At 44.0% G+C, this 13,832-nt stretch overlaps 1 long non-coding RNA gene across 6 annotated transcripts in view; it reads left to right on the top strand.

Moving 5' to 3' along the window:
• The first annotated feature begins 6,933 nt into the window (after positions 1-6,933).
• LOC138825027 (uncharacterized) overlaps positions 6,934-13,832 on the top strand; it is a 40,619-nt gene continuing 33,720 nt past the window's right edge. For all 6 annotated transcript variants that reach the window (XR_011371298.1, XR_011371299.1, XR_011371297.1 and 3 more), the window contains exons 1-4: positions 6,934-6,966; positions 7,195-7,272; positions 8,678-9,040; positions 13,172-13,293. This is a non-coding gene — a long non-coding RNA (uncharacterized lncRNA). The remainder of the gene's footprint in view (positions 6,967-7,194; positions 7,273-8,677; positions 9,041-13,171; positions 13,294-13,832) is intronic.

Raw genomic sequence — 13,832 nt, 5'->3', positions numbered from 1 at the left:
TGGAAGTTCCAACTCTGGCTGGTCCAAATCCATAGGGCCATGGGTATTTATCTAAAGCGTAGCCAAACCGTCTGAGCTGCAAAGGTGAGGTACAATTTGGAAGGCACTCTTTTGACACAGTTATGTTTGAGAGGTGTAATAATAACAGTTTGGCTGGATGCTGGTGTCTCATGCTTCTCATCCTAGCTACTCAGATGGCTGAGATCTGAGTATCGAGGTTCAAAGACAGCCCAGGCAAGATAGCCAATAAGACTCTTATCTCCAATGAACCACCAGCAAAAGGAAGTGTATCTGTGGCTCAAAGTGATAGAGTGCTAACCTTGAGCAAAAGAGCTCAGGGACAGAACTTAGGCCCTTAGTTCAAGCCCTGAAACTGACAAAAGAAAAGAGAAAAGGGGGGAAGGGAAAAAGAAAGGAAAAAAGGAAGGAAGGAAGGAAGGAAGGAAGGAAGGAAGGAAAGAAAGAAAGAAAGAAAGAAAGAAAGAAAGAAAGAAAGAAAGAAAGAAAGAAAGAAAGAAAGAAAGAAAGAAAGAAGGAAGGGAATTATAAGAAGAGTTATTTTCATTCATAGAGGAAAGTGGCTTGAATGGCAGAATGCTCATCGGATGCAGACTTAACCATTGACTTTGGGAAATTACTTGATATCTCTGACTTTGAACGTCACCTTTACAGTTTGTGAATGAGCCCGCTGCATAGTCAGGATCATTGTGTGGATGGGCAGCACACAGTAGGCCTTCAGTTGATGGCTGTCCCTCCTCTCCAACTATCTGTTGTCCACAACCTTCCATCGGCACCTCTCTGAGATGTCTGTCTGTCTGTCTGTCTGTCTGTTGATCAGCTGGCAGAGAGGCCTCTCTGCCAACTTCCACAATGCTATATTATGGGATGCAGAAACAGCTTTCTGCCATTAAACCTGTGAGGAAAGAACACTTGCTCATTAGAACTGCTCAGTGTGACTCTCCCAAAGGTCATCTCAGTTCTGCAATCCAGACTTGTAGGTTCTTGACATAGACCACGTTGTGTCTCTTGACCTATATAAACGAAAACCTGCGAAAAACATCTAAATCCAGATCTAGGCTGAGGAAGCAATTTTCTTTTCTGGATGGATGGCACAGTTACAAACAACTGGAAAGCAGCAGTATTAATCAAGAATGGGGAACTTTTAAACCCACAGAAGTTAAAAGCAGGGGGAGGGAAGTTGACTGACACATGTAATGATAAAATCTAGACTATTTTGGCTTCAGGTATGGCTTGATCCAGGTACTCAATATCAGGATTTCTCAGCATTAAAAGTCTTTTATTTTATTTTTTTTGGTCGGCCGTGGGGCTTGAACTCTGGGCCTGGGCTCTGTCCTTCAGCTCTTCAGCTCAAGGCGAGCGCTCTACCACTTGAGCTACAGTGCCACTTCCGGTTTTCTGGTGGTTTATTGGAGATAGGAGTCTCACGGTCTCTCCTGCCCAGGCTGGCTTTGAACCGCGATCCTCAGATCTTAGCCTCCTGAGTAGCTAGGATTACAGGCGTGAGCCACCAGCACCCGGCTCAGCATTAAAAGTCTTATTGTACTTTTGATCACCCAAGGTAAATACAAATACTGGAATTGACCCATGAATTATTAGGCTGATGAAATTCTTCTGTGACAACCTGCCTAGATGATCATTGTCTTCCCAATTGATAACTTTGATGAGACCGCCTCCAGGTCTCATTAGAATTTTAGAGGAATCTCACTGTACAGAACCATAAAAGACTATGATACTAAGGTAGAAAAATGTCAGTGTACTACACACCCCCACTCCAAACTCCGATGACTTCCTAGAGGATTAAATCGAGACTTAAAGAAGTAGTGATTGCCTCTCCCACCCAAATATACAGAAATTCTATGACATATCTGGTGTTGTAATGTAGATTTCTTGATACTAATGGAATCGGGTTTTTTCTTCTATATTTTTGCTGCAACTGGGGTAGAGATAGGGTTGATAATAATAGCCTCTGGAAAATGAAACTAGTCTTTTTTTTTTTTTGCCAGTCCTGGGGCTTGAACTCAGGGCCAGGAGCTGTCTTTGAACCTGTGTGTGCTCAAGGCTAGTCCTCTACCACTTGAGCCACAGCTCTACTTCTGAGAATTTTTTGGAGTAGTTTATTGGAGATCAGGATCTCATGGGCTTTCCTGCTCTGGATTGGCTTTGAACTGAGATCCTTACATCTCAGCCTCCTGAGTTGCTAGGATACAGACTAGCTGTCCCATTTGGTTCCTTTGCTGAGAATTAGGACTCTTCTGGAAACTCTAAGCAAATAGGAGTCAGCTGTGGAGGGCAGTGTTGGCAGATGGCAGCAGGTGGATGTCAAGCTGCAGAGCACAGGGCCCTGTCCGTGATGCTGACCCTTCTCCTCTGTGAGCCAGAGGTTGCTGGATCCTGTGTGACTTGTTCCTGTTTGCAGTCTCCAACACGTCTTCCATTAAATGATAACATTGTCCCCACACCATCCATGGTGGCTTTGAACACTCAGATCTCGGTTCTTCTGTGCAGAAAGACCTGGTGGACTAGAATCTCAAATGTTGCTTCCATGTTGGTTTTGTTAGCATCAGGACTGAATCTCTTTGAGGGCTCACTTGGTCCTTTTAAGGGATCTTTTACTCAAGATTACCAGGCAAGAGAGACAGGTCTTCCTTCCCTCTTTCAATGAATTATCTTCCAGCCTTCCTTATCTTCTTGGGGCTCACACCTGTCATCCTAGCTACTCAGGAATCTGAGACCTGAGGATTACGGTTTCCAAACCAGCTTTGGTAGAAAGGTCCATGAGACTCATCTCCAACGAACCACTCAAAAGCCAGAAGTGGAAGTATGGCTCAAGCAGTAGAGTGACAGCCTGGAGCAAAACAGCCAAATGGAGTTGGAGGGCTTGAGTTCAAGTCCCAGTACTAGCACATACACACAAGAAAATTTGTCTTGTAGACTTGGCCACTTGTGTCTGCAAATTGGTTCTTCATGGGAATCTTGGGTCAAGTCTGTCTAGCCTTGGGTTTGCCTCAGGTTTGTCCTTTTGTTTTCAATGCTTGGCCATCATTTTGACTCTTAGATTTTAGATCTGTAGTTCCCTCAGAGAGAAATCGTATTTCATTCCATTGCAACTTCTAAAATACTACACAGAATGCCATATTCATCTCAGTCAAAACACCTTATCACATCTTCACAGGAAAAATGACTGCGTGAAGTTTAATTTGCTTCAAGTATTATTTGAACTGTGTGTGTTTGTGTGTATAAATCCTGGGGCTTGAACTCAGGGCCTAGGCACTGTCCCTTAGCTTTTTCTTTCAAAGTTCAGTACTCTACCACTTGAGCCATATGCTTCCCTTCTGCAGGGTTTTTTTTTGTGTGTGATTCATTCAGAGATAAGAGTCTTACAGACTCTCCTGCCTGGGCTGTTCTTTGAACTGTGATCTTCAGATCTACACCTCCTGAGTAGCAAGGATTACAGGTGTGAGCCACTAGCACCTCACTCTGGCCCCATTTGAACTAATTCTGTCTGAAAGAGAGAGAGAGAGAGAGAGAGAGAGAGAGAGAGAGAGAGAGAGAGAGAGAGAGAGAGAGAGAGAGAGAGAGAGAGAGTGTCAGAGGGAGACAGACATACAGACAGAAAGACAGAGACAGAGAGAAAGATAGAGACAGAGACAAAGCTAAAGAGAGAGAGAATGACTTTTCTTTTGCTCTACTGAGCCTTCTTGGGATAGAAGCAAAGTTTTCCCTTTTTGTTTTGATTTTGGTTTCTGAGGAATTAGCAATAGGTCTAATTAATGTCATCAAAAGGAGAGCATTTAATTAACTAAATAACATGTTGAGTCTAATGAGAACATACTTCAGCACCCACTAGGTGGTAATGGTCTCTGAGGCTAATTCCCAGGAGGCCTGTGATTGGATACAGAGAAATTTCTGTCCGCCAGTGTCAGGGTGTGTGTGTGTGTGTGTGTGTGTGTGTGTGTGTGTGTGTGTGTGTGTGTGTGCATGTGTATGCATAGGTGTGTGTGCACATGAATGTGTATACACCTTGCTTTGCACTTGCCCAGAACTCTCTATTTCCAGTCCTCTTGACCTGTCTAGCCATTTTCATACTTGATGGCCCAATCATTTATAACACCTGATGGAGGCAATCATTTTACCTTAGAAGTAAGTACATGAGGCCCAGATAAGGTTTGTGACTGTATCAGAGTCACACAGCCTCCACCACAGACAGAGTAGGCATTGTTTACATAATATGAAGTGGCCCTGTGGCTCAAGTGGTAGACTGCCAACTTTGAGCAAAAGAAACAAAAAAGCCAAGAGCAAGTGCAAGGTCCTGAGTTCAAATCCTAGTACTGGCACAAAAGACAAGGCGTTCTCTGCATCTCTATGTCATGGCGTCTCATTTACCTCAGAGATGATCGTTCTTAAGATTCCTGAGTGCTTACTTCAACATTTTATTTGGATGAATCTAATAAATTCTTTTCCCCCCAGTATTTTAACACAACAGTAATTAGGCCACTCATGGTGTGTGCAGACCTCCTCCATTTTTGCTTAACATTTTTACTTTCAGCACACAGGACTCTTGTATTTATCTCTTTTTTTGGCCGATTGTGGGGCTTGAACTCTGGACCTGAACACTGTCTCTCAGCATTTCAGCTCGAGGCAAGTGCTCTACCACTTGAGCCACAGCGCCACATCTGGTTTTCTGGTGGTTTATGGAAGATAAGAATCTCATGGACTTTCCTGCCTAGGCTGGCTCTGAACTGTGACCCTCAGATCTCAGCTTCCTGAGTAGCTAGGATTACAGGTGTGAGGCATTGGCACCTGGTTTTATTTATCTTTGATGGCTGCATGACAGATGAACTTTAGGCTATTACTCAGGACCAACAAAGTTAATCCACCAAAAAGCACAGACAAGAAACAGGGGAGAGATGGGAGAGTTCTTTCTCTGCAAATCCCTTACCTGAGCAAACCTAGGTCCTGGGGATGAATGGACTTGGAGGCATTAGAGTGACAGGGAGGAAGAGGAAGAGGTGAAGCTTCAGAGTGAAGCCCGCCTCCTACTTCCTTTTCCATCTTTCTTTGCTTTTTCTTCTTCTAAAATTTCTGTTCTCTGCAGAGACCCAAGCATCCAGAATAGAAGCTCCCAGTAGGTTTATCTACTCATTTATCCTTCTCTGGGAACAATTGCTTTGTTAGCATTGAAAAGATTTATTCATCCCATCTTTGTTTTCACCCTTGTGGGCTTTCTGCTTATTATTGGCTGTTTTTTTGTTTGTTTTCTTGCTTTTTCTTTTTGTACCAGTCCTGGACACTGTCCCTGAATTATTTTTTGCTCAAGGCTGGCACTCTACCACTTGAGTCACAGCTCCACTTCTGGTGGTTTCTTTTGTTTAATTTTTTTTTGGGGGGGGGTCCAGTGGTGGGGCCTGAACTCTGGGCTGTGCGCTGTCCCTCAAGTATAGCACTCTACCACTTGAGCCACAGTGCCACTTCCGGCTTTTTTCTTTTTGCTTATGTGGTGCTGAGGAATTGAACCCAGGTCTTCAGGCATGCAAGGCAAATGCTCTACCACTGAGCCACTTTCCCAGCTCCATCATGAGATTTTTATCTCCAATTAATCAACCCAGAAAGCCAGAAATGGAGATGTAGCCCGAGTGGAAAAGTGGTAGCCCTGAGCAAAACATACAAACAAGCAAAAAAGATTCAGGGACAAGCCCAGACCCTGAGTTCACGTCCCAGTGCCAGCCTCCAGAGAAGACAACAACAAAATAAAGCAGTATGCTACAGCACACTCTTCTACAGATTTGGTAGAGATGTGCTTGACCTTCATTCAAATGAAGAGAATCTTTTAATTTTCTCTGCTTGATGCTGCTCAGTGGGGCATTGGGGAACCTCTCCTTTCTCTGCGGGTGTCAACCATTCACATTGTACGGTGAAGGTTACAGTGAAAGTTTCCACTGGGTTACCATTCCTCGGCCAAAGCTGTCTTATATAATTGAGTTTTCAGCTCTCTCCAAATCTATTTTGAAGCTCTTCTGACCCATTTCCTCTCCTGGGAGATTGGTCCTTCTAGAACACTTCACCTGGATGAGTTTTGCTGGTTGGTCTCACATGGAAAGGGGCCAGTGAACTACTACACTTGAATGTGTTTGGCTGGGTTGGGTCGGTGGGAGGCAGGAAGGAGGCCTAGGCGCTTCTCTAGTGCTTTCTTGATTCAGTGTGACACTGGTAATCATCATGGGTTCCATCTTTGTGGCCCCTGATGGAGGGCCCCTGGTGCACAAATCTGACTCTCTGTGGACTCTGATAGCACTTCTTCTGAGCTTTCATCTCCTTTGACCTCGGGGAATCCACAGCTCTCTTTTGCTGCCAATCTCCATGTGGCTCAGTGGCCCTTGTTTATTCTTTAATCTCCTACCCATCACTTCTTTCTTCCAGTTGGTTCACAAAAGTGAACTGAATTTGTTTGTGTGTGTGGGGGGGTGTACAAGTACTTAGACTCTGAGTCTCTCTTGCTTGTTTTGATTTACTCAAGAGAGCTCCACTTCTTCCTTTTTGATCAATTGGAGATCAGAGTCTTACAGACTTTTCTGCCAAGGCTGGCTTCAAATCTTGATCTTCAAACCTCAGCTGCCTGAATAGCTAGGATAATAGGCATGATCTACTAGTACTGGGCTTTCCATGGGGCATTTGTTTCCTGCTGAGACCTGGAGCAGATGCTCCTGCTGAATTCACTCCTATGTGTTCCAAGTTGTTTTTTGGTTATTTCACAACTGATAGGTCCAGCCCATCACCAAGATTATCACATTTGCTGCCTTCCCCTGGCACACATCGTTGCCCCTCCCTGAGTTCTTGGTCAACTAGAATTGTGAGGTCATTATAATGAGGACATTCTTTTTGGAACTTGATTTCAGAACTAGGTTACCCAGGCTACAGGCCTGTCACCATCTTAAGGACTGTTTATGAGTAAGATCCTGTATTCCTTCATTCTCAACTTTCTGCTCTGTTAAATGAGAGCATCATAGCTTTCCTTTCAAGCTAATTACTGCCAGGATGAAGTGAATTGACATACATGGCAAACTTCATACGGGACAGTGCTTAGTGCTTCATACGGGTGGCCTTCATTGTCAAGGTAACCATGCTTTACATACAAGAGCAAACATTTGATCTAAACACAACACTTGTCTTTTATAGGATGTCGATTGTCTCATGGGCACTGCAAATAGTGATGCTGTGGTGCTTTCTGGAGCCAGGTATCTTGGGAAGGAAATGGTGAGCCATTTTGTGTGTGTGTGTGTGTGTGTGTGTGTGTGTGTGTGTGTGTGTGTGTGTGTGTGCGTGCGTGCGTGCACATGTGCACGCATGCATGCACGCAATCACGCACGGGTGCATGTTCTGGTCCTGAGGCTTGAACTCAGGACCTGGGCTCTGTTTCTGAATTTTTCTACTCAAGGCTAGTATACTACCCCTTGTGCCACAGTTCCACTTCTGGCTTTTTGGTGGTACATTGGAGATAAAAGTCTTAAGGACATTCCAGCCTGGGCTGGCTTTGAACCATGATCCTCAAATATTAGTCTCCTGAGTAGCTAGGATTACTGTTGTGAGCCATCAGTGCCCGAATTGTAATTGTCTTTTTTTCTTTTCCCCAGCCTTGTTTGAGTTTTCTCAGGTGCTCCCTAATGTGTGATGGAGTTGTATGTGAAAAGATGATTATAAGCAAAAATGTTGTGTGTTGGAAAATGTGTTTAATTCACCCTGACTACTGGATATCTTTGCCTAGCAACAGTGTGCTAGAGTGGTTAGTTATTAACTCAGAATTGCTGGGCTGATCTGAAGTTGTAGGTACTGTCTCTTCTCAGCTTTGCAGGAGAAAATCCCATTCATCAGCCTGAGAAAAGATTCACATTGAAAATTCAATATATGAGCCAAGTACTGGTGGCTCACATCTGTCATCCTAGCTACTCAGGAGGCTGAGATATGAGGATTGTGGTTCAAAGCCAACCCAGGCAGGAAAGCCCATGAAACTTTTATCTCCAATGAACCACCAAAAAGCTATGTGAAGCTATGACTCAAGTGGTAGAGTGTTAGCCTTGATCAAGGGACAGTGCTCAGGTCCTGAGTTCAATCCCCAGGACTGGCAAACATGTTTGCATGAGCTTACCCTCCAAATTCAAGATATGATTTCTACTAAATTTTCTGCAATCTATTAACAATTCAAAAGAAACCATAGTTGGGATAATATAGGCAGGGTAAGGTAATAGGGAAGTTAGAAAATATATTCAAAAAATTAAGCTGGAATTAGGAGTGAGGGTATAACCCGCCTAAAAAATAAACAGTCTGGCTGGGTGCTGGTGACTCACACCTTTAATCCTAGCTACTCAGAAGACATGAGAGCTGAGGATCCTGGTTCAAAGCCAGCGTGGGCAGTAAAGTCTGTGAGACTCTTATCTCCAGTAAACCACCAGAAAACTGGAAGTGGCACTATGGCTCAACTGATAGAGTGCTCGCCTTGAGCTGAAGAGCTGAGGGACAGCACCCAGGACCAGAGTTCAAGCCCCACATCAATAACAACAAATAATGGGCTGAACCACAAGAAGTTGAGTCAACTGTTTCAAAAACCCACAGAACTGCCTTCTTTCTAACACTTTCTTTTTCTTTTTCTTTTTTCCACATGTAGAGTAAACATTTCTGCCTCAGAGAAGTAAATAGGTATGGGAATAAAAAGTGACTCTTTCTGGTAAATCTATGACCAGAATGAATATCTTAAATAGGATCACGAAGAGCAGACTTCCATGTCACAAAACTCCTTTGCCAATCCAGATCCACTGTGCCACTCTTGCATAACAGTAGCAAAAAAAAAAAAAAAGAAGAAAAACAATAAAAGGATAATAGAGAAGTTGCTAGGCTACCCTTCATCCAAGTGACCAGTTTGTGAATGAGGAGCTCCAACCCACATAGAGACATGAAGGTCACTTACGAAGCCCCTAATTCTCTGTTTGGCAGAAGCCGTCAAATTCTCCCACTCCTGGCAACTGGCAAGGTACTATCAGCTAACTTGTGTGAGGTTTTGTGAATGACTTCAAGCTTGTATTGTTAATCTAATTTCCTCAAGGGTCACAGTGGGGCATGGAAAATCTAGTAGGGTTCCCTTTTCTTTCTTTTTCTTTCTTTTTTTTGTCAGTCATGCGACTTGAGCTCTGGGTCTGGGGACTGATCTTGAGCTCTTCAGTTCCCTACAACTTGAGTCACAGCACACTTCTGGTTTTCTGGTGGTTAATTGGAGATGAGTCTCACAGATGTTCCTGCATTGGCTGGCTTTGAACTGTGATCCTCAGATCTCAGCCTCCTGAGTAGCTAGGATTAAAGGCATGAGCCACCAGTGTCCAGAGGGTCCCTTTTCTATTTGGGAAATCTCTTTTCCACATACCTTCCCAGAGATACCTAAGAAACTACAAACAAAACTGGATTATTTTGTGGTGCTTGGGATTGAATTTAAGGTCTCACATTTACCAGGCAAGTACTCTACTATATTACCTATACCCTCAGTCCTGTTTACTTTTGGGGTTTCTTTCTTTCTTTGTTTCCCTCAGATAGGGGTATCATGTTTTTACTCCTACTGACCTTGGACCACAGTCATTCTACCTTTGCCTCCAGAGTAGCTGGGATTATAGTCATGCATTATCATGTCTGGATTTGTTTTTAAGTATTTGTATTATAGTTTGAATTCAGGGCTTTGAGGCTCAAGGCTGGCATTCTACCCCTTGAGCCACACCTCTACTTCCTGTCTTTTGCTGGATGGTTGGATATAAGACTCAGAGGGTTTTCTGTTTGGGCTGGCTGAGAATTTGACCTTCAGATCTCAGCCTCCTAATAGCTAGTAGTACATATGTGAGCCACCAGTGTCTTTTCCTCCTCCTCCTCCTCTTCTTCCTCCTCCTTCTCTCCTCCTCCTCTTCCTCCTCCTCCTCCTGCTCCTCCTCCCCTCCCCCTCTTCCTCCTCCTGTTCCTCCTCCTCCTCCTCCTTCTCCTCCTCCTCGTCCTCCTCGTCCTCCTCTTCCTCCTTTTTCGGTAGATTCTCACTAAATTTTGTCTTGGCTAGCCTTCCACTATGGTTCTCCTATCTCTACCTCTAGAGGAGTGAGTCAGCATAGCTGGAAAGGAAACAGAACTTTTGCCTGACTCACTGTGGTGACAAGATCAGCAGGAATTCATATCGTCTCAACCTTCTCTCAACCCTTTCTAATTCATTTCTTCCCCCTTCTAAACTCTGTGTGTGTGTGTGTGTGTGTGTGTGTGTGTGTGTGTGTGTGTGTGTGTGTGTGCGTGTGCATTTATAATTGTGCTAGTACTAGGGCTTGGACTCAGGGCCTGGAGCTCTCATTTGGCTTTTATTGCTTAAGACTGGTACTTTACCATATCAACCACAGCTCCATTTCCAACCCTTTTTTGCCAGTCGTGGAGCTTGAATTCAGGTCCTGGGCACTGTTCCTAAGCTTCTTTTGGTCAAGGCTAGTATTCTACCACTTGAACCACAGCGCTATTTCTGGCTTTTCTGTGTATGTGGCCCTGAGGAATTGAACCCAGGGATTCAGCCATGGTAGGCAAGCACTCTACCACTAAGCCACCTTCCCAGCTCCTGTTCCCAATTCTTTGCTGATTCATTGGAGATCAGGCTCTCACAGACTTTTCTGCCTAGGCTGGCTTCAAACCAAGGTCTCTGCCTTTCTGAAGAGCTAGGATTATAGGCATGAGCCACTAGCATCCAGATTCAGGCCATGGGTTTTTTGTTTTGTTTTGTTTTGTTTTGTTTTTGCTTCAGATCCAGATTGTAAACATGTCTTGGATGGATTTATATCCTGCTTAGGGCCATAGCCCACACAGTACAAAGTAGACTTTACCTTCACTTGAGGTGAATTCTCATGGGAATTTAGTGGTGAGGATTACATAGTGTGGGCTATTATAGGACCCAGGCAGTATGTGAGAAAATGGGAAAGCACACAGCAGAGACCTTGGCATCTCTTTGATGGCCACAGAAGGAAAGTGTGGGTTTCCTCCATCTTGACATAAGTTCCTTTTTGGATTCTCCAAGTGTGAAGTTCCTCTGAAGCGATCCTTCTTTGATCTCCAACAGAACGCACTTTGTAGATCATCTCCATCCTTGACCCCCTGTGCATCTCCTTCCCACAATAGCCAGGTGTTCTTCAGAGATAATGCCATCTGCACAATAGCTTTGTGTCTCCTTCATGTCCTTCAGAAGTGGGGGCGGGGAGGCTTCAATCTTAGAGACCTATAGCATCCCTGAAGGGCCTTTGTTGCTTTTCCTTGAGATAAATGGGTGCCGGTGTCTCTGGGCAAAAGGGATCAAACTTTGCACAGTGATTTTCAGATCCGTTCAGCCTCCCAAGTAGCTAGGATTACAGGTGTGTATCACTGACACCTGGCTGCATTCTTTTTTTTTTTTTTTTGTCAGACTTGGGGGTTGAACTCAGGACCTGGGCACTGTCCCTGAGATCCTTTTGCTCAAGGCTAGCACTCTACCACTTGAGCCACAGCCCCATATCCAGTTTTTTCTGTGTATATGGTCCAGAGGAATCCAACCCATGGCTTCATGCATGCTAGGCAAGCACTCTACCACTAAGCGACATTCCTACCCTTGCATTCATGTTTAAGGATGGTTTTCTTTCTCTTGTCAGCCCTCTTGCCTTCTTGTAGTTTCCTGAGAACCTCAATTCCTTTCTCCTGAACACCAACAGTTTCTCCTCCAAGTGGAAAAGAGATGGAAAGTATTCAGAGTTTCGTAATGCTTTCTTTTGGCTCTATTTTTCTTCTATTGATTTCTTTGTAATTAAAAAGGTCATAGAAATGTGTGGGGCTGAGAAGGTGACTCAGTGGTAGAGTGCTTGCCTTGCATGCCTGAGGCCCTCAGCACCACATAAGCAAAAAGAAAAAGCCGAAAGTGGCACTGTGGCTCAAGTGTTAGAGCGCTAGCCTTGACCTGAAGAGCTGAGGGACAGCGCCCAGGCCCAGAGTACAAGCCCCACGACCGAGGCCAAAAAAGAAAAAAAGAAATGTGAGAGAAACGGTAGAAAGATGGAAGGGATCCTAATAGATGAGATGGGTGGAATATGGTGAATAATGGTGAAAGCATGTGGTTGTAGGGAATGTGGACTGACAATCATTCCTTCAACCTGAGTTTTTGGGGTAGGGAAGCCAAAGGCCCAGGGAGGGGACTTGAGTGGCCTGTGGAATTTCTGTGGGCAGGGCTCTCAGCGAACAGCACCCCTGGTGGGCAAATCCAGTGTAGCAGAGCATGTTACTTTGGGAAGCAAAGAACTGTCTGGCCTTGGGCTCCCCACTCACCATGCAGAGATAGGAGAAATGAAACAACCGGGGGCATTTTTTAGATACAGCCGTAGAATGCATACATCTCTCTAGAGAATCAGCCTCTGTGGGCAGCTGCTGGTTTAGCTCAGAAGTGAAGGGTTGGAGAAGAAAGGAGGGAGAAAGAGCCAGGGATGTTGGTTTCTTGTTTTTAGCTCTGTTAGCGTCTTCTGTGCTACTGTTACTAAACCGTATCCTAGTAATAAACACTATCCTAGTGTTACGGTTATTAAAAAAATTAGTTCTGGCTCTAATCCTAGCTCAGGAGGCTGAGATCTGAGGTTAATTGAAAGCCAGACCAGACAGGTTATTTTTGATAAACAACTCAGAAAGCTGGAAGTAGTCTTGTAGCTCCAAGTGTATATCGCTATCCTTGAGAACAAAGAGCCTCAGGGATAGCTCCCGGGTCAAGCTCCAGGATCTGTAAAAAATAAAAAAAAATTAGAACTGGGTACTGCAATCCTAGCTACTTAGGAGACTGAAATCTGATGATTATGGTGGGAAGCCAGCTCAGATAAGAGTGTCTGTGAGACTTTTATCTCCAATTAAACACCAAAAACCTGGAAGTTGTGCTGTGGTTCAAATAATGGAGTGCTAGACTTGAGCACAAAAGGTAAGCACCCAGGCCTTGAGTTCAAGCCCTAGGACCAACACAAATACACACACACATACACACACACACACTCACACACACACACACAGAGCTGTGCTGGCATGAGCTCTTCAGTCTTTTCTCCTTATGAGATTTTTTTCATTAATATTTACACAATATTTTATTATTTTCATTCAGGTGAAATCTTTCCTTAACTCTCTGAGTGGAGAAGAATTAGAGGCTCTAATATTTGAATTAGAACAACTCAGAAGCATTTTCCCTAGCAGAATTTTTTGAGGAAGAGGAAGAAGAGAAAAAAGGTAATATGAAAATTCAGAATCGGAGTGGGAAGATGCAATGTATTTATTATTACTAGAGTATTTATTATTACTAGGGTATTTATTATTATTATTATTATTATTATTATTACTAGATTATTTATTATTACTAGAGTGATTTGTGTGTTTGTGTGTGTGCACGCACAACACCTGTGCTGGTCCTGGGGCTTGAACTCAAGGTCTGCTTGCTGTCCCTGACCTTCTTTGCTTAAAGTTAGACCTTTAAGGACTTGAGCCACACCTCTACTTCCAGCTTTTTTTTGTGTGTGATTAGAGATAGGAGTCTCACGGAGTTTTCTTCCTACGCTGGCTTCCAACTATGATCCCCAGATCTCAGCTGCCTTAGTAGCAGTCTGACAGGGATAGCCACTGGTACCCTGCATCTCTCTCTTTTTTGCAGTAAGAATTTTCATGTAGAATTTTTTTTGCAACTTTCCCCCATCTAGGTGTTCAAACACGTCAGCCTCTTGCTTATGTCTTCTTTTTTTTTTCCCTGTCAGACTTCTCTTATCATCCCTCAT

This window comes from Dipodomys merriami, unplaced genomic scaffold (genome assembly GCF_024711535.1).
Source record: "Dipodomys merriami isolate MVZ:Mamm:240054 unplaced genomic scaffold, mDipMer1.0.p SCAF_1322, whole genome shotgun sequence".
Classification (NCBI taxonomy): Eukaryota; Metazoa; Chordata; class Mammalia; order Rodentia; family Heteromyidae; genus Dipodomys; species Dipodomys merriami.
This window is presented reverse-complemented; position numbering and strand designations above follow the sequence as displayed.